Here is a 21,026-nt window from a genome sequence, read left to right as displayed (position 1 = left end):
GAATAAAGTAACTTTAATAATTTTACAATATATAATTGAATCAAATATGTGTTAATGTATTATTATCATTGTGATATTAAATGCGTTTTCTTCATTAGCTACACTCTGCGGGACAACATGTCAGCACTTAGAAATTTCAAGAACATTTTTTATGCACAAAATTTGTATAAATAAAAACGCCTGACAAACCGCCAAACAAACTGTCAAATTAAATCATATTAAACAAAGTGACATACCACAACAACACACACACAAACACATATGAATTTATCCTGGGTAAACTGCAATGTCGAACACAACAAAAAAAAAACATCCATTGCCTGTTTCAGGTGATAGAGAGGCTTTAAAGATGAGTTTGAGCCAATAAACAGAGCATGCAAACGAGAATTCGTGGCAAAATGCCCTCAGGCATTGAAATTTAAATGCACAACGTATAGTTAACAGAAATGGAAAAAAGAAACTGAAATACATATAGATAAATATATATGTATACGCGTATACAAAATGTGTAAGCACATGTACACAGGAAACGTTTGGAACACAGACACACAGACACACACACACAGGAAGTCAGTCAGCAGACCAGTGAGGCATATCAAATAAGAGGCAAAAGCTCAATTGTGCACTGTACAAAATAAAACAATTAAATTTTACAATTTGTTGTATTATTTAAATTTTAATAATATAAAAATCATAATATATTTAAAAAATAACAAATTTTTTGTTGAAATATGTATTCTTAATCTTATAATATATAACTTATAACTCTTAAGCTTTTCTTGTGCGTCAATACCATCGCGTTTCGCACAGTGCTGAGCACCTTTTTAGTCTTGCGGAAACAGGTAAGGCAACATGGCGTATTAGTAATGTAATTTTAACCCAAAGAACTCACAGAGTAATATTTTAGCAAATGCAAATGGGCAATTTTCGAAATAAAATTTATATGCCCATTTGTATTTATCTTTAATTTTATAACAGAATCAATCAAGTGGAATGCTTATTGCAAATGGCAAAATCATCAGACACAGGCTCCATAAGCATTATGGCAGTTCCCTCCTGATGGTAAACTCTGCTGCTCTGGTGAAATTGACATAAAAAAGGTATTTACCTTCGTACAGGACCGAAAGGTATTCTACAAAAGAGCAAAAAAGATATTTATAAGATTGCCTGGCAAACAAACACAAACACACACGCACGTTAGCCATAAGTTTTAATTATAAAGAAGGCTAATAAGAAACAAAACTGTGTGCCGCAGAATACACAAAACAAAAGACACATGAAACGCACGTTTTGCAAATCCCTATAAGCAGTCTAAGTACCAAATAATACCCGATATACTTATAGAAAACAGTATCTGCTTATAGCCAGCTGACAGTTGCCAGCATGCTTCGTATTAGGCATTGTTTGTTTGTCCCTGAAGAGTCCGGGCTCAAGTGGCAAATACCTGAGGCTGCGGCTGCGGCTGTAAATACCTCCAAAGGCCTAAAGTCTCTGATCAGCCAGCCAGTGAATTAGACAGTGGGACAGACAGAACAGCGCAGCTGACGTCACTATCTGAGAAAAGCCAAATTCTCAGCGACAGCTTAAGCAAAACTTTGCCATAACAACAATCAAAAGACATATAAAAACCAACCCTGGAAATCAAAAACTGAAAACTAGCGAATCAACACAACGTCTGCCAACAGCAATAACTACATCGAAAGTTCCGTTTTATGATGTTATGTTGCCTAAATATGGACAAAACAAGAAAATGCGACGCCAATAAGTCTGGACCTGTCTCACAAAAATGCTCACAAATTTATTTGTTTGTCTGCACACGCGCCCTGAAGTAGGCAAACCTTTGTGGCTAACAATAAAATGCTATAACAAAACTGGAATACCCTAAATAAACAAATGACATAATAAAATGAATCAAATGGTTAATTATATGAAAATTGAAATACTCTTCATAAACAGGTCAAACTGTAAAGAACTTTTTCAAATTGTAATGATTATAACATAGATGTATTAAATCAGTAAACTATAAATTGTTATATCACTGCAGGCGGCAGTTCGCGCTAGTGACTAAGCATTATATAGCAAATATAGGAAATCCTTATGCAATAGATGATTCAATAAATTAATGGAATACGCAATATATGGAAGCAACAGTTAAAAATTTAACCAATTTTGAAAAAAAAAAACAGAAACAACTACGATATTAGAGACTTATGAAAATGGGAATACTCATAATGGTGAGTTCAATAGATCAATTCTATGCCTTTGATAAAGTTAAAATTATCTTATTAACAGTTGATATAATTTATATTAAAACATCAAATATTGTTCAAATATGTTCTCTCTATAAAAAGGAAAGAGCGAAGAGACAAATGTAAATCGACAAGTCAATACATCCAATACACTCTGTTAATTCAAGAAATTTTCAAGTGAGTTGCTGCTATTTCAGAATTGATCTTGAAGCAAAAGTTCGTAACATCTTTTATTTCAATTGTAAAATTATTTATAAGCAAGCATACATTACATAAATGGTGTTATACCCCGAAAATATTGTGGCACTCGAAGCGAAAAAGCAAAAGAACAAACAGTGGAAAAAGCAACCCTCTGGCGACGACAGCAACGCTATTCAGCACGCAATACCAATCTATATACATACATATATACATCTCAGTACGTATATATTTACGTCGTAATTATACAGGGTGCCATAGCTCAGGCTATGGTTGCGAGTTTATATCAATCGACAGACCCGGCCAGGATTACCTTGGAGTTTTTGGCTGCTTTTGGGCCTCTATTCGTAACAGTTGCCGCTTGGTATTTATGGGATTTATGGCGGACCGCGCCTAAATGTATGCTTGCTAATTTTTTATTCAAATTTTTTTTTCTTCGGGGTTCTGGGGATTCTCGTGCGCAATAAAAATTAATGGGCTCGTCTGTGTTTGACGTTGATTTTAGTTTCCTTCCGTTTTTGTGGGCTGCTTTGGTGCTGACTTTTATGGCTGGCCCTTTGCTTTGTAGCGACTCTTGACTTTTATGTTGAATTATCGGCATAGATAAGTATTTAGTAGATAGATTTGGTACTGTCAGCAGTTTGAAGGTTAAACGATCACAAGCCACAAAAAAACATTAAGTGCACTGTGCTCTTCTTTTCCCCAGATACTGAAAAGTTTGTCAAATCAGAATGGTCGTCTGTAAACAAACAGAAGAAATCACGTTCCATCTTAGGGGAGCAGCAAATCAATCAATGCGCACAAAAGCTGGCAACAATCTTGTTTATGCTCCTAAAGGAGCATTCCAAAAGGTTCTCACCTAAGGCGCTCACTCAAAATAGTTGAGATGCTTTTACAATACACAACCATTTTGTGGCAAGGAAAACATTTTAGCCTGCTTATTATTGAATATTATTCGGTATCAGGTAGTTTGCTACGTGATTCCGTTTAATGGCTTCCAAGAAACATAAACTTTAGTTGATGGAATATTTATATGAGCTATAGATATACTCGTAAGGTTTTACAAATGCTTACAAAGGGAATTTTTGTAATGGAACTATTTTGAAAAAAAAGAGCGATATTGAATTTAAAATTAAATTTAGTTTAAGGACAAAAAAGCGAAAGCAATTTTATTATTGAATATTAACTTGAATACTTTACACTTTATTTATCTTTCTTTCATAAAACTGAATGGGTAATATACAAGTTTCTTATATATCTAAAATGTTTTAATATTTGTAGACAGTTTGACAACATAGACTCTTCGGATATTAACATAAGTATTTATTCACATTGTTATTCATTTCTCATAAAAAGTAACCGCTACCAACCAGGTCGAGTGCACGGCAAAAACATTTTATGACTTGTTTATTGTTAAGCCTACTCCCACTCCCACTTCCACTTTCCGGATCCCCTTCCTAGCCAATTCTCTGCTGCCAAACACGTTGCCAGGATTCTAATTTGTATGTAGACGTCGCATCACATTTATGTGCATTAAGTATGTTAAATCAACATACCATAGTTATTTGTTGGCTTTTATGCCTTTGTTGATTCTTTATGGCAGCGAACCATTTACTGTATCTGTTTACCTGAGTGTGTCTGTATGTGCACTTGTATATGTGTTCTATGTGAATTTGTTTTTGCCTTGACAGCGCTACAAAGGTTCCTAGGTTACACCAATTTTGAGTGTCCTTGCTGCAACGGAAAATCCATATCAAAATAGAAAACCGTCAAACGGTCCACACGCGAGCTCAAATGAAAGCGAAACTTTTGCAACTGCAACGCAGATAGAAAAACTCATTAAAAGGAACTTAGTGCGCACAAAACTGTAGCATGATGGGGGCGTCAAGACGACCTCGAATCAACTAAACCGAACGCAATCACATTTAAAGAAAAGAAAAAAATAGAAGCAAAACCAAGAAACTCAACAGTCTAGCACAGCAGAGCTAAACTCTTGCGGTCCCGCATCTAAATAAAAATCCATTTCAAAAGCACTTTACAACAATGAAAAATTGCTGTTGGTGTTGTTTTTGCTCCGCTCTGCCAAGTACATTGTACATTGTACAAGTCTTGTCTTATAGGCGTTGTCTGCCAGCTACTTGAGCTGCTAGAAACTAAGCTCAAGAGTTGCTGCTACATTTAGGAGCAACACTTTTTCGGGCCACAAAGTGGTTAGCATAGCTATGCAGCGTGGGAATTGTTAGGCAACTTCAAAAACTGCATTAGAATAAAGTTCATTTGGTCATGAGCACACATGCTCGTGTGTACAATTATGTAACAAATATGTAAGTGCCACTAAAATGCCATTTAAAAGGTAGTAGTAATTCTAGTATTGAAGTCGTAGTACTATGGTAGCAAATTACATATAAACAGCAGAAGTTTAAGTGATAGTACCAGCAAAATTGATGGTAGTAAAAACACTAGTAGTCGTAGTATTACTACTTTTTAGTATTAACTTTAATTTTGATATCTGTATATAAATAAACTCTTTTTATGCGAGTTTTCTTTGATTCTATAAGAGTTAAAACTATTACAAATGCTGCTAATTAGCTTAATTATCTCTTCTGTTTTGTCGTAAATTTTTTAAGTGAAGATCGGGCTGTTAGACTAAGGGGCAAATACTTTAAACGGAAAGCATACTACTTTATCCTTTCAGCTTTAAAAAATATAGTAAAATTCAGATAAACATATCACTTTAATTCTACAATAAGTATTTTACTGATTCCTTTGATAGGTATAATATTAAGAGTTTTATGTTTCAACTATATGATTGCGATTTCAAGCTGACTACAGAGCATCTTCTAGTCACACACTAACTGAATACAAAGCTTTTATTCGTTATTTATTTTAGTTGTTTCCCAAGCTCGTCAAAATGAATTATTAACACTTTGATGGACATTTGACTTTGTCAAATATAAATACCAAGCAGGCGCATGAATGCTTTTTTCTTTGACTTTTGCTTTTTAATGATATTTCAAGACAGTCGCCGGTTAGTTTATCAAACAATAATGATCGCCACAAAGCGTTGAAACTTCATCAGTTTACACCTTAAATTGTTTACCAGACGGCTTAAATTTATTTTTTCGGCTTCTTTTTTAGATTTGTGAAGAGAGGTTGATGACGACAACGACCATCAACTGTCAACTGTTCTGTCCTGACTGTCGAATATGTAAATATTTGCCAGCTGCGCAATTGCAACTTAACTTAAAAAAATGGTTAAATAAAAACCATTAATTTATATTTATAAATATATACACTAAAAAAAAAGCCGACATATTCATACAACATATATTTGCCTGCTTGAGAAGGTAGTTAACCTTTGTGACGGACAGACGAGCCGTGCCGCCCTAATGAGCCGCTTTGTCTGTAGGTGATTTGTTTGCCAAGCCGTTAAAATCAGATTTTCATGGGGTCTAAGAAAAAGGTCATGCAGGAAAAACATTTACATAACTCAGTCCTTGGTTTCGTTGAAAACGCCCTTTCAATGGTATGTATTTAAACATCTTGCCACAATTCTAATGACATCGAAATTCTACCCACTTCTAGTTTATTGCATAAACAGGGGGCAGCTGTTGATGTTGTCGTTGTTGCAATACCCCTTTTTTGGTCTTAAGTAATTTCCTAACGACATTTTATTATTAATAATGTGAGTTTTTGAGTAAAAGATTCAAATCCATAGCATAACTTTCAGCACTCTCCACAGCTGAACAGCGTCAACTTCTGACTTGAATGTTCTTCCCCTTCCGTTCATCGTCTACCTTTCCATGAAACTGTTGCTGTCGCCTACGCTAACAAAATTTTTCACTTTAGTTTGCCAGAGGGGCGAGCAAGCAACAATAACAACAAAAATTTGTCAAAGACAAAAACTTTAAATTATGAAATCTTTCGCAAAAGTTTCTTCAACTTGGTAGTTTATTTTTCATCTTTATGTTCAAGTTAATGGAATGGCCTACAAAGACTTATACAAAATTAAATGAGTAATTTATAACTTAAGCCAGAATCAAGCTTTACATTTTGTCATCGATTTTATGGCTTAGAGGTCGACAGTGCATCAAGTAGTTTAAAAGTTTGAACTTTAATTCTTAAAGTCAAATCCAGTTAATTGACTTAACAATTTTTCAAATTTTATAACGGGATTACTATGTAGAAATCACGCGTTGCTCTCAATGCCATTGCGTATACGCACCGTGACCTTAATCGATATTGGCAGCGTTTGTACGTTGTACATACCTGCAATGAAACAGAAAATAAACAAGAAAATTAATTAAGCGTTTCGATGGGGATGATGGAGGTGATGGAGCTCGAGAGTGAGAGGCACTTTGCTAAATTAACTGCCTGGACGTTTTACGAGAACTCACACTTGGATTACATAGCTCAGTTGGCTCACTCTTTGACTCTTGTGCCGATTGCGTCAAACTGCCAACTGCCAGCTGCCAACTGCAAAGCGGTCAAAATACCAATACCACTACCAAGCTAAGTGCTCAGTGTGTGTGTGTGTGTGTGTGTGGATACCAATCAAAAGTTATCCAAATGCAAATTGAGCAAATGCAGCATCAGATACAGCATCAGATGCTTCAGCTGCTTTATTTCTAAACTGCAGTGGAACCGCATTTCCATTTACCTCTTGGTTTTGGCCAGCAGCCCTCATCAAAGATGCAAAGATCCTGACCGAGATTAGCCCAAGTGTCTAGGCAAGCAAATTGTAATTGATGTTCGTGTAAGTCGGACAACTCAAACTGCAGCAAATACAAAACTGCCAAAGCCTGTCAGGCAATTTAATTAAGAAATTTCGTCTAAAAGGTTCATCAATTTTTCAAAAATTGTAAAACAAGAAGCTCTATCCTTTGTTATAAATCAAACATAAAGACTGCATATCAAAGGATATTTATAACACATAGAATGTAGCAAAATGAATATATCAATACAATTTTAATTGTTTAAATTATAAAAATAATAATTTTTTTAGCATTTATATTTCTACTAGTTATTGTCTTTTGGTCAGCCTCTTTCTCATGTGCTAAATATCTACTGACTTATGTGTTTAATTTCTAAGCAGAGGAAAAGTAAACATTATAAACTTTCTCTTATTAAGCTACTAAAAATAAATCTGTCAAGCGTGTATTATGCCAGATATCTGACACTTGGAATACAATAGTAAGCTTAGTTCACACGTGCCACTAAAGCTGTGAAATTTTCTTTATAAGTATTTTATTCATAAAACTTTTTCCCAGTTGCTTACAAATTTTGTTCATCTTTTGAATAAAATCTAAATATTAACTTAAGTGTGAGCTCAAAGATTGATTACACCATTTAAGGAGACAATAAAAATAATTTACTCAGCTCTAATTTGACTAAATACGTGTAGTTGAAATTTTCCCATAGTATTTTGTATACTTATAAGAAAACTTAAAGGGTATCAAAGTATCAGCCATGTTCGCTTTATATTGTGTCGAATTTTTATAGCTTTACCCTTAAACTCAACCCCATTTTCTGTACTGGCTGCTGCTATTGCCAGTAAAACGTCGCTTGGGACATTTAGCTGATTGAGTTTCTTCCTCTTTCCTCGTACTTATTCTGCGTCTTCTTCTTCACGTTTGCTGAGCTTTGCATATTTAATTAAAATTGTAATTGATTTTGTGTTATGCAAAAAGCAGGCCACAGGCCATGGCAACAACAACGACAACAGCAACAACAACAATTGACCAAAAAGTCTGTTTTTAATTTCATGCTGTGTGGCAGCGGCTGTGTCCCAATGTGCCTCATAATTTTTTGTGGGCTGTGGCACAGTTCTCTAATTTGACTGCAGGCAACAATTTTACGGCAACTCAGGTGAGATTTGTTGCGGCCTCGTTGCGGCAGCCAATGGCTCTATGCTAATGGCGGCCAAAAACCCAACGAAAAAAAGAAAATGAAAATGAAATAAAAATATCTATATATCCGAGAGTATGTAAAAGACGGTTACGTCAAAGTTTCTTTGTATATTGATGGAATAACTCTCTCTCTCTTTGTCTTCCCCTCTCGCTCCCAGACTATTTCGCGGCAAAGCAAATTCTAAAGCCCGCCACAGTCAGATTGATTTTGTCGCCTTAAACTCACTTTCGATTTAATACAAAATGTAACGTATACGACCCTTTGACATTTTCAGCACAGACGCTATCCCTATGTGCTGTTGATGTTATTGTTGCTGTTGCCTGTTCGTGAAAATCAATTTTCATGTAGCTGTCAAAAGCAGGCTTAACCCTTTTCCTGTATAAGCAATGGTTGGATTGTCGTATGGGTTGAACGCACAAAAATAGCAATACATTTGCTCTTTTGGGCATTCAGTCAAGTCACGATTTCTGATTTTTCCACTCGAAGCCATTTCTATAATTAATAATGAATGTGTTGAAAAAAATTCATCTACGATTTATTTCCAGCAGCCCAATAGAATTTGTTAACCATTAGTTTCTGTTTGCCAAATAACAAGCCAAAGAGCGAATTTAATTAACTGATTAACTTATATTTCAACAGCAAATTAACGAATCTAAACTCAATTGGATTAGCAATAAATCTAAGCAATTAATCCATTAACAACAAACAAAACTTCTATCTGCAATCGTGCGAAATCGCTATTAACTCCAGTTGACTTGACACGCCCAACAACAATGTTGAACTATCAAATGATGCATCAAACAAAAGGCCAAAACAAAGCAAGGATTTGCCAAAATAATTAATAATTTGTCCAACAATTTTGTACAAAAAAAAGTACGAATCAACAACACATAAGCAACAACAATATCAACAGAGATTTGATGATAAATTGCAAAAACAGTTTATGTTTTAGTCTACCTAATAATATTTATATTAGCTAGCAGTTTATTTTAGTTGAAGGCTGACTTTGTTTTAGTTGATTGCGTTTAGAGTTTTGAGGGTGTGTCAAAGCTCAAGCAAACCATCTCAGTGAAGGTCTTTTGTCGTCCAAAAAAAATAAAAATAAGCTATACATGACAGCAACTATCGTATGAAAAGGTCAGGAATTGTCCTCAAATTGACAATCCAGCTTCAGGCAAATTTTTACAAGGTTTTGATAACCCTAAGAAAACTACTCAAAAAAAATTTACATACACAGATCTGTTGTAGCAAATTTATTTTATTACTAATATTTTCTGTTTTTATGGCTTGTCATGAAACACATGTATGCATGTTGTCGACAAGTCGAATCAAAGTAATACAAACATATAAAAATATAAACATGCATATTTTAAATACTCCTCTCAATCACTGTCTATCTACTAGCTTAAACCAATTATTTATAGCATGCACATTATAAAGCCGATCTAGTTCATGCATTATGATACCGAATTATACGCTCCAAATTGATTTCAGAAAAGTGAATAAAAGGGCTTAACATAGATATCGTTCATATCTTATTGAATCTTAATATAACTTTCTCCATGTAATAATGACAATATTTAACAACAGCAAAATGCAATACATATAATAAATGTAATATTTCTAAATTGGGCAAGCTATTAATTTACTTATAAATAAAGTCACTTTTTAAATTTGTATGGTCGGATATTCTCAAATAAAAAGAGCTTATGGGCTATTGTGCGAATTGTGACCTCTATAACGCCTACATCGTGTCAACATTTTCGTATAGTAGCAGGAAATGAAAGTCAACCACATAAAATCACAATATGCAATATTTTATTTAATTCAACATTATTTTAAGCCAAATAAAGACAATGCATGACAAATAAACAAAAACCATTTACAGAGCGACAACTTAATGTGGCATTATATTTATTCTTTTGTTATGATATTCGCTTTCATTTTCCTCTTTTTTTTTATATATATAACTGGGAAATGAAAATGAACCGATTCGCAGATTTGCAGTTTTTTTTTCTGTTTGCTCGAGTGCAAAGTGCATAAAAGTTAATAGAGCCATTTTATAAACTGTAATGATATAATTATAAACTGATTTCTTTTGCCATTAACCAACTAATGCAAGTAGTTAAAAAGAAGTGGAAAAAATATATTAGATCTGTAAGGTAAGTCGATTTTTTTATTCAATTGCAGGAGGTTTACCGCAAGTAAAACCTTCCAAGATCTTCGACTTGACTGAATTTGAATGTCCAACAAGAGCAACAACAAACAGAACGAGAGCATTTTGTCTGTTGCTCTATTCATTTAGTTTCAATTTTTGCGCTCGTAAATCGAAATGAAAACGAAACGAAACGAAATGAGAACCTGAGACGAAACCGGTTAAAAGACGCCCAACCAGCTAGCTAGTCAGCCCAGTTGGCCAGCCAGCAATAGCATTTAAGTCAAGCAAAGCAAACCAGAGCCAACTTTACTCGTATAATGCTGCTGCTGCTGTTGCTGTTGCTGAACCAACGACCGTAGATACTCGTATAGATAAAAATCAACTCCAACACACTCGCTGTGGCAGACAACTACAACTATAACAACAACAAACGAACCCAACAGACACGTTTTGTGGCAGCCCGCCACACAGCCGGTAAAAAGCAGCAAAAACAAAAGTAGAAGTCGACTAACTGAAAGAGAGCGAAACAGCAACAACAACAACAACAACAACAAGAGCAGCAGCAACACCAATAACAATGGCAACAACAAATTGAAAAACCTGAAATTGTAACGCAATCAATGCGAAAAACCAGAGGAACGCTCAGCACAGTGGGCGTGCCGCCGCCTAGTGTGCTGAAAATGAAAATCAACACAGTTCCACAACAGCCACAGCTGTTGTTGTTATTATTATTATTATTATTATTGTTGTTGTTGTAGTGGTGTAGCTCGAAACAGACAGTTATAAGTTATATACGAATGTGCATGACTTTACTTTTCCACATTTTTTTTATACAAACCATGACACGCAGTTGCCGGATTACATTTTATTCAGACTTTCAAGCAAAGCAATAAGTAGTGGGGTGGAAGATAGATGGAGTCATGCCAGCCTCATGCTGTAACTTTCGATATGTCGGAAATTGTCAAGCACGCGGCCACATTGGCAGCTATGGCGTCACGTAATTTCGCATAAAAATGCTTTTTATAAGCATCCCCGAACACAGGCGAAAAAGAAAAGAAAATAGAATGTACCATGCCAAAAGGTAAAATAACAAAAAAAAAAGACAAACCGAATTTTAAAAGCTGTTTGAATACGTTGAATTAGCTAGAACGAGATTTATATTTAAAAAAAACATTAAAAAAAAAGCTAAGCGAATTTAGCTAGAGGATTTTCTACGAGTATTTTACATATTTATTGCCGGTATGCGATCAAACCTTTAGAATAACGCTTATTTTTAAAACACTTTAAAGTAAATAAAATGATGATGGAATGTTTAGAAGAAGAGATCTAAATAAAATGTAGCGAATTTTTATGGACGCCTCTATGTAGTACACGTGTGGAAGATTATAATCTCTATTTGAAAATGTAAATTTATATGAAATGGATTTGTTCATCATTAGTATGAATACTAATAATTATTAGTCTAAAATTTAGATTTTGATAGAATCAAGAACATTATTTATTGGTATTGATACTTCTATTATTTTAATTACTATACTGAATTTTGATAAGCGCTTTGAATAAACAGACATTTACTTCTGTAGACCAACACTGAGAAGAATCTGAGATTTGCAACTTACGAAATAGTTGATGCTGAATTTTAAGCCTTTTCGCTCATAAATATTATGATATCTTAACGACATTTTGTTGAATTCGGAACAGGTCTTCATTTAATTAAACTAGATTTTGTGTTTAGATAAGAAAAAATAAGAATATTTGAATATAGTTAGAACATATCATAAAAGCTTATATAAAGTGCCAAATAAAATATTTTAGCATATTTAATTATTATCCCAGTTAGTTTTTATACAAATGGTCACAATAATCTATCAAAAAATTCGACAAATGTCAAACGAAAAACATCAAGTATAAAAACAAAACCGCTCTAGAGCCATTAACAATAATAAAAAAAAAGAAAATCGAGAAAATAATTGAAAATTTTTTTGCTTTTGTTCAAGGGCTGTACTTTTCACGCTAGGCGAGCTTTTGGCGTTTTTGGGGCAACGGTTACCAATATTTTTGTTTATAGCCGCAACACGTGTGTTCATTACAATACACACGCACCCCACACAGACAAGAAGGGAAGTGAGCACAGCAAAGGAAGTTCTTTTATGTCTATGTTAATGAAATGATAATGGCCTGAGAGAGGCTGCTGTTGAGTGCGCGTTGTGAGAGCCAGCTCTGGCTCTAATTAAAGCCAGTCAGAGCACAAGACAACTGACCAACAATTCTCTAGGCTCCCATTGGGGCTCCATCAAATTTGATGGGCTCCAAAGGCAGAAGAAGTAATTGCGAGAGCAAACAGAATTAAGAAAATGTCTATTGCTGGGAATTGCCATATAAATAACAAAGACCTGAGTAGACGAGACATGCAGAGTAAAAGAACTAAACATTTAATACTTGTGAAATTCAAAGTATTTTTATTTTATGCTAGTACTTAACTCTTATTTGAGTTCACAACTAGAATTAAATCCATGACTTGGCACATTGTATTCGTAATAGTCTCTTTAAGTCGGAGTTGAGTATTTCGGAGAATGTTCTTCGTAAATTTCAATTGCAACAATTTGACGCTGATAAAAGTTGAAGCTTAAGAAAGGCTTTTTAAATGCCTAAACAATGCTCTTATAGGCAAAACAAAAAAATAATACATATAAAATTTGTAGTTACTAAAATTCAACCAACTCAGTTTTTAGTTCTCAGTTCAGTTTCTAACAATCAATTCGATTGTTTGCGCTGATCCTGAAAACAAGCAAATATACTTATGTATATTTTTATATAAATCATTGCCTCTGTTTGGCCACTTAGATCGGCGTGTTTGGCCCAATAAGCTAAGCATTTAGCTAGCTTGGTTGCATGCTTGTTAGCCAGCTTACAGAGTGTATTGTTAGCTGTCTGCTGGTCACAATGCATTTTTCACTTTCACACACCAGTACTCACGCACACTTGCACTTACACATGCTCAAGAGCTTGAAAACTTGTTTGCATCATACAAATCCTGGACACTGAACGAGTTCGTCGTCTGGCAGCTGGCACCAACACAGTACTACAAAGCTTGAGTTGCATTTTTGGTGCTGAAGCTAATTATTTAGCAATTATGTGAAAGTGAAACTTGTTGAGTGGCTGCTGTTGATAGTTACTGCTACGGATTAGTAGTTTAATTGGATGCTGCTCGAATTTGTGTCTCTTTTGGTGAGAGAAATTTTCAAGCGTGTCTCTCAACAAATGCTGGGGAATGTATTTAGTTATCTATTTGTGTGGAGGTACACATTTATCAATACCCAAAGCAGCTGCCACAAAATTGTCAAATATTCATGCAATTTTATGAATTGGAGCCGAACTAATTGCATTTAGTATTGGTGAAACATTTGCTCTGGCACTTGTCACTGCCCATTTCGATTTACACAAGTTGACCCGAAAATGTTTATGGCGCAAATCTTCTGATTTATGCCATATTTATCAATGATGCCCAGCAAAATATTGAGCTCCCAATGAAGCATTCATAGAAATGCGATTTGCAAATTGTATTCAAACTCAGTCAGTCAGTCCATCAGTCAGTCAGACCGATCGAATGGCAATCAAATACTCACACACTCGCACTCACAACAAATAAAACCACAAAAAGCACAATCAACCAAGTTCTATTGTCTTATGGGGTAACCAAAACTGAAAACTGGTTTTTGTATTTTTTCTTCTTACTTTGGCTTTGTCTTTATGCATTGCCATGCGGCAATGCGGCAGGCGGGGAAATGTGCCCCAAAGAGCGGGTGGAGCGGTTTGCTCGAAGTGAGAGTACTTAAGTACGGCAACATGAAATATCCGAAATATTGTTTCGCTTTGATTCAGAGAGCTCTCCGTGCGCAGTCGAGAGTTAAGCAATATGGCAACGACTTATTGCATAATGCTTAAGAAGATTTCAATTATGATTAAAAGTTAACTCAGTCGACTTGATGGATTTACAGTGCAATGAGCTGTGGCTTTTAAAAAATTAATCGAAAATTGGTTTGAACCCTAAAGTTGTCTAAGGTTTATAAATGTGATCTTAAATAGGCATTAATGAATTTCAAATGTAATAGTTAAAGTTTAAGTTAAAATGTCCCTTAATGTTTTCAGTAAAAAAATTATAAATTTAATAATTTTCTGAAAAATACCAAAATGCTTTTGTATTTCCGATGAATCTTAATTCCAGTAATCTTATTAGTAAAATACTACTCCCCTTCTTTGCACTTTTCAAGACTTGACCTTACTCCACAAAAAAAAAAAACTTAAAATCGTACACACACGTACGCAAGTTCAGGGTCAATTATACGATTTACATAAAACCTTCGTAAAACTCAAATTGACCACGGGCAAAATTATACGAAAAACAAAACGAACATACAGAAAATCGAACTGAAAACTGGGCAGGTTTTTCTTCTTCTTTTTAATTTTGGACTATCGCCGGAAATTCACAAAGCCGCCAACAGCCGGTTGTCACTTATTTATGCATCCGGTCGTTGCAGCTAACCGAAAAAAATAGAGCAGAAATAAAAACCGAAATACTTGCTTTATGTAAATGAAATAAATAAAATTCACAAAAATAATACAAATTCAGACAATACAGCTGAGCAGCGATTGCGGTCTTGACTTTAACTTTTACTGTTAAAAACTTTTAAAAGCATTTGTGGAGCTACAGTTTCTGGTTTTAGTAATTCCCCCGATTACACCGTATGTACATTTTCGTAGGTAATGTCAAAGTTTTAAGTGTAAACTGAAATCTATTTGCGTAGAATTTGTGACAGCGTTGAAAAATGAAAAGTTCGCATTGTGTTTGGTTTATGAATAAGTAGATGAATATTTATATTTGTACATTACTCATACCAACGAAAAGCACGCAACTTCGTGTGGAAATTAAGTGATATTGAATGTGAGAGTAGTATATATTTGGTTTATTGTTTTAAAGACGAATTATTTTGGAAAACTTTGAAATAATATTTAATTTTCATAATGCTTAAAATTATTCAAATAATTTATAACACAAAACAATGAAAAACGTAATGAAAGTAATTATTTTGGGCTTGAAACAACTTTTAAGTAGTTAAAATAGTTTATTATGTTAAGAAGATTGTATTAGAAATCTTAGAAATAGTCTTGGAACTAAAAACTGCCTCAGATCAAACTTAATTGGCTGTGTGAAGTACACAAACTGTGCAATCTACGTATTCTCATAGATATAACAACCGCAAGCCACGCCCCACTTTAAGCACAGACAATAATAAAAGCAGAAAAAACTTGTGTATGTACATAGGTATGTGTATTAGTATACATATTGAATGCAACTGACATGCAAATCGCTTGGCAGGCAACTGACAGTCGACTGCAAAAGTTTATTTATCCACGAGATACATTTGCTATAGATATGTATTTATTTAGCATATCATATTAGTTGGCAAACTTCTTGCGGTCCCAGTTGCATTTGTCTGGCCTGGCCTGGCCTGGCTTTGGCATTGCATGTTTTAGAATTTTCCGGCTGTTTAGATACTCAATTTGTGGATAATGTTGTACAATGAAAATCGTGGGGCTTCTCCAGATAGATATCGTGGCGACTTTGGGTCGCCGCTTCCTCGCCATATTCGTGATACTTGATTACAACTTATCTTTGAAATGAAAAATGTGCTCGCGCTTACAAGTTCTCCTTCTTTCGAGTTCATTGCATTTGACATGCCAACAAACCAATCAAGCGAAGATGTTTTATATTTTTTTTTCTGTGGCCTACAAAATAACAACAACAACTGCGAGTCAAGTCAATTTTTGTCCGCTTTCTGCCATTGATAGACAATATTGTTATCTAGCAATACTGCAGCTGTTGTTGTGTGTCTGCCAAGTGGGTAGAAATGTTTTTAAGTACTTAGATTGTCAATTCTACTGTGACTTGTGGCTGCTTGTGGATAACCAAGAAGAACGACAAACTTTTTGTACATTTTTTAAACAGGAGATTCTATTCACGTGACTATGAATAAAATAGACTAAGACTGAGGCAGTTAGTTATAGGTAAAAAGTTGATACGACTTTTCATCTTTTTCAATACAATGAATGTGACCATGAGATGGTTTTACGAGAAGATAAATCGACAGCTATTTAAAAAGCCATTATATCTCAAATATCAAATATTTAAGCAATATAAGTTTATCAAAATACAATTTAAAGAGTAAGGAATGATTGCAAGTGACAATGAACGACTGACATTCACACAAATTATCCACTGACCTGTTTACATTTAGTGGACTCAAATCCATTTTGTTCTTCGATCAGTATGAATCAAATTTGTCAATTAAAATGCGAATAGATAAACATTAGAAATTGCCATCAAAATAATTGCATCCATGTATCAGGCGGCTGGCATCAAAGGCATCAAGCTGGGCGCAGCAGCCTTCAAGCGAGATACATTTTTAGATACACATACACACACACACTCGCTCACACATAAGAAAACTATTTACGCTTTTGACAAAATTAAATGCCATAAAATTTAGCTGTTGGCAAATATTTTGCACAACTTTTAGCACGAACCCAAGCTAAAGAAACAAAAATCAAATGGCGTAGGTGACAAATGGCAGAGGCGAAAGGAAAAATGTTGCCAAAAATAAAGATAAAAACCCAAAGCGCATTTAATACATCATTAAAAAAATTAAAGAAAAAAACCAAAAACAAAAATAATAATTCTGTTAATTGTACCATAAAATAAATTTGCAAAAACGCTTGGATAATAAATTTAAAAGTAAAAGTAAAAGGGCAGCTTTGAGCTACTCTAGAATCATTTTGTTGTTCACAATGTGATATGTGCTATAATTTATAAGCTAGGAAACCGGTCTGGGAGAAAATTGAGATATTTAACGCGTAATTATCAGTTCTTATATGTATAAATGTACGATATATGTATAAAGCGGTTTTTATATGAGCTGCAAAATGGGGTCAAAGTATTGCATATGCCAGACAAGCTACAGATACACATACTCATGTATATGACTGGCGCGACGCACACACAAATGCCAATCAATTGATTTCATTGTCTTCAATTTATAACCTATCGATATAATATAAATGCCTGACAATCGCTCCTCAAAGCACTCAAAGCGCAATAGAAGAGAGAGAGGGAAAGAATAGCTTAGAGTTATAATAAATAGTAAATAGTAAATTGTATTGATGTGCTCTCTAATGCATACATGAATCTGTTTCTTTACGTACCAGCTTTGTGTCACACACTTAACAAACGCAAATAATATATACAGCACATACAATACACTGTTTTGCACTTGACATTAATTAAATGAAATTGTTTCGTCACAGTTTCATTTTACGCGGTTGCATATTGAACCACAATGTCGATAGTTGTATTCAAATTGGTTTTAAGTGAGTATTTCAAAGTATTACAAAGTTATAAGAGTTTCAATTTAATTTCTACAATTTCAAAGAATAAGTAAGCAATAAAAAATTAGTTAATTTATAAATTTGATCTTCTGAACTCGCCAAATTATTACAACTTTTAAAAATATAGATTCATATGTCTTAAGATATTTTCTCTAGTTCATATAAATTTCATTAATACGCTTTTATTTCAATTTTTCCTTAATTACATTTCTATAGTGAAAAAAGTTAGTTTACTTACAACTGAAACGATTTACAAATAACTTTAGTACACCTTTACCAAAGAGTGTCTTCATTAAACATGTACAATGTACACACTCTCAACAAAGTTTTGGTATCATTAAGTAGATAAACTTTATAGGGGCTGCCTCTTATAACTAATTTTAAATAATTGCCACAGATTACGCTATTATTCCCCCCGCACTATACTTTACTCAGTCAGCAACTAGGAGGCAGCTCTATAAAAGAAAGTACGCCCCCACAGGGTGCCGTTACCATTCGAAGCGAACCAAACAGGGCCAAGCAGCAGCAGCTACTCCATGAGCTGCTGGTCGCACTTTAATTGGCATATCAGAGCATGGCAGCAACAATTTTTTTTTATTAGTTTGCTAGGCCAACTGAAGAGCAGCGCAGAGCTTTCTATCGCTAACAATGAACTTAGAGTCAAACAACTGCCAGCCGACCAGGCACAGATACACACAATAACAGCACGAAAATTTACAACAATTGTTGTAGTTGAGAGGTTAATGAACTAAATGCGCAATGGGCCAAACTTATTTACAAGCGCCATGCTATCGAGCAACAAAACTTAAGACCACAATAAAAAACGATAGACGAAGAAAAAAAAGAAAAGTGACTACAGTTAATGAGACGCTTATTACTCGTTTCTTGAAAGGATTGAGATAGTCGCCAATGGCTTCATTTGAGATCTTTGCGTGTGCCTCAGAAACATTTTCAGTTGATCGCATTTAAGTTTGTCTTACTTTTTTCGTTATCGTTTGCTATTTCGACTTTTTAATTGCCGATCATCATCATCAATCAATTTAATAAATATAAAATACGCGCAAGTCCAAGATTTGGTGGAAATGTTTACCCTTTAAGATATGTAGCTGAATATTTGTGGCATTTCTTGCACCCACGATATTCATTTTTTGATTGCCAAATTGATTTTGATTAATTTACACATGTTTTGCTAATAAAATGTAAGAATCCGCAAATATAGAAAAAATATTTCATACAGCGTACAAGAAAAAATGTTTCGCAAATTTGTTTTGGCACATAAAAGATATTTGTCGCAAAATCTTTGCTAATATTGCTCAAAAGATTTAACAAAATTGACAACGACAAGCGGCCCAAAAATTATGAGGCTGGCCCAGTTTAAGTACCATTAAGTATCTGCCTATTCTCTATGATGGCTATTACATGCGATAGGTGCACATGAAACTAATACCAAAAAACAAGTATAAGTAAACAAATACCAACAAATTTAAATTTAAACAAGTGTGTGCAATCACCCATTACAAATTGTCTTTAGAGTAAATAAAACTTAGTGTATTTTTTTTGTCGTGAAACGTTGGATTTTTAAAATCTATTTTCACTATTTATTCTAAATTTAAAGATATTATCCCATAGTGTAAAATGTTGCGCTGCATTGAAATGACTTGTAATTGCTTTTTAATTTCTTTTTCATATTTATCGAGTTCTTTTTTTTTTGGCGATAAAAATCTTGAACATTTTCATGCTCTGCGAATTTGCACATTTCCGTTGGCATTCGTATTTTTTTTGCCCTCATCTTTTCACATTTATTTTTTAAATTTTCTTCAAGTCGAGTGCGTAAATCAAACGGGCGCCTGTATAACTGAAAAGTATGCAATATTCAATTCATAAGGCAAACAAAAAACTAAGTTTATTCATAAATGCGAATATATGTATTTTGTATATTATGTGAATACTTAAACTGCTTTTCAGCAAATTGCATTAAACTGTTGAATTTCCATATGGACTTTTAAGCAGCTTGAAAGCATGCAAATTCAATTGTCATACGACATAATCCATCAACTTGCATACATGTCGTATGTGTCTGTATATACTATATAGTGTGCTAAACAAAGTGCGACAATAACTAAGCAAAATAAACAATACATGAAGAGAACCTAATGATAACATTTGGTAATCACCAGACAATCGAATCCAAAGTCTTCATTGAAATTCAATTGGGTAAATAAACAAACGTCTGCGTATGTATGTATCGAGTGTAACTTTCTGCAAAGTCGCCATATGGTAATCAAATACTCCCATATACATAAACAGACTTTATTTCAGTATAATGTCATTCCTGTTATTCCTTTTTCCGTCAAATCGCATTATCACCACACATTTCTTTTGTCTCATTTATAAGAGTTTGAAAACGTATGAAATTATGATTAATTTTGAAGACTAATTTTGGTCAACTTTATTGTTGTAATATTTTCATTACAATATATTTAGCCTATATAAATTAATATCTAAATTAAAACTGATTACATTTAATTATGTTACGATAAATAATTGACTTGATGTATTCGCATTGCGTCACATGCAACTCATTAGGTTCAACATTGATAAAAAGGTCTCATTGGCTTTCTTTATGCCAACATTTTATCAACAATTTTTTTTCATTATTTGTTGCTGTATGAAGCTTTTAGCTACCAAAATGTGTACACATTGCCAGTATTTTTTGTGCACTTTTTACGTACGAGTTGATGTCGCTCATTGTATCTTTCTCTATCTCTCTCTGTCCCCCCTCTCTGCGACTGCTCCTCTCTTTCTATGATTGCCTCAAGTGGAGCTCAACTTTGGTTGGCATTTCAATTAAATGGCACAACATACGCAACAAAGTCACAACCACTCGCCCCCGCACTTGAGTTTGACTGTTGCATTTCGTGCAAATAATTGAAATACGCCCACATGATGACGCCGACAGCTCAAAATGCAGCTTTGACAGCAACCGGCAGCAGTAGAAATCGACAGCGAAGGAAACTTTTTAAGTTTTATCTAAAAAATGTGACTGCATATCGACTGTATTTCAGTCT

At 34.2% G+C, this 21,026-nt stretch overlaps 1 protein-coding gene across 5 annotated transcripts in view; it reads right to left on the bottom strand.

The window, feature by feature from the left end:
• The window catches only part of LOC117791867 (uncharacterized RNA-binding protein C660.15), a 107,244-nt gene that overhangs the window by 78,089 nt on the left and 8,129 nt on the right, over window positions 1-21,026 (bottom strand). Inside the window, exon 3 of one of the 5 annotated variants that reach the window (XR_004618108.1) lies at window positions 6,363-6,716. The exons of the other annotated variants lie outside the window; for them this stretch is intronic. The gene's annotated coding sequence lies outside the window, so the exon portion shown is untranslated. Of the gene's footprint in view, window positions 1-6,362; window positions 6,717-21,026 lie in introns of those variants that run through there. 5 annotated transcript variants of the gene reach the window in all.

This window comes from Drosophila innubila (genome assembly GCF_004354385.1).
Source record: "Drosophila innubila isolate TH190305 chromosome 3R unlocalized genomic scaffold, UK_Dinn_1.0 2_E_3R, whole genome shotgun sequence".
In the NCBI taxonomy this organism is placed as follows: Eukaryota; Metazoa; Arthropoda; class Insecta; order Diptera; family Drosophilidae; genus Drosophila; species Drosophila innubila.
This window is presented reverse-complemented; position numbering and strand designations above follow the sequence as displayed.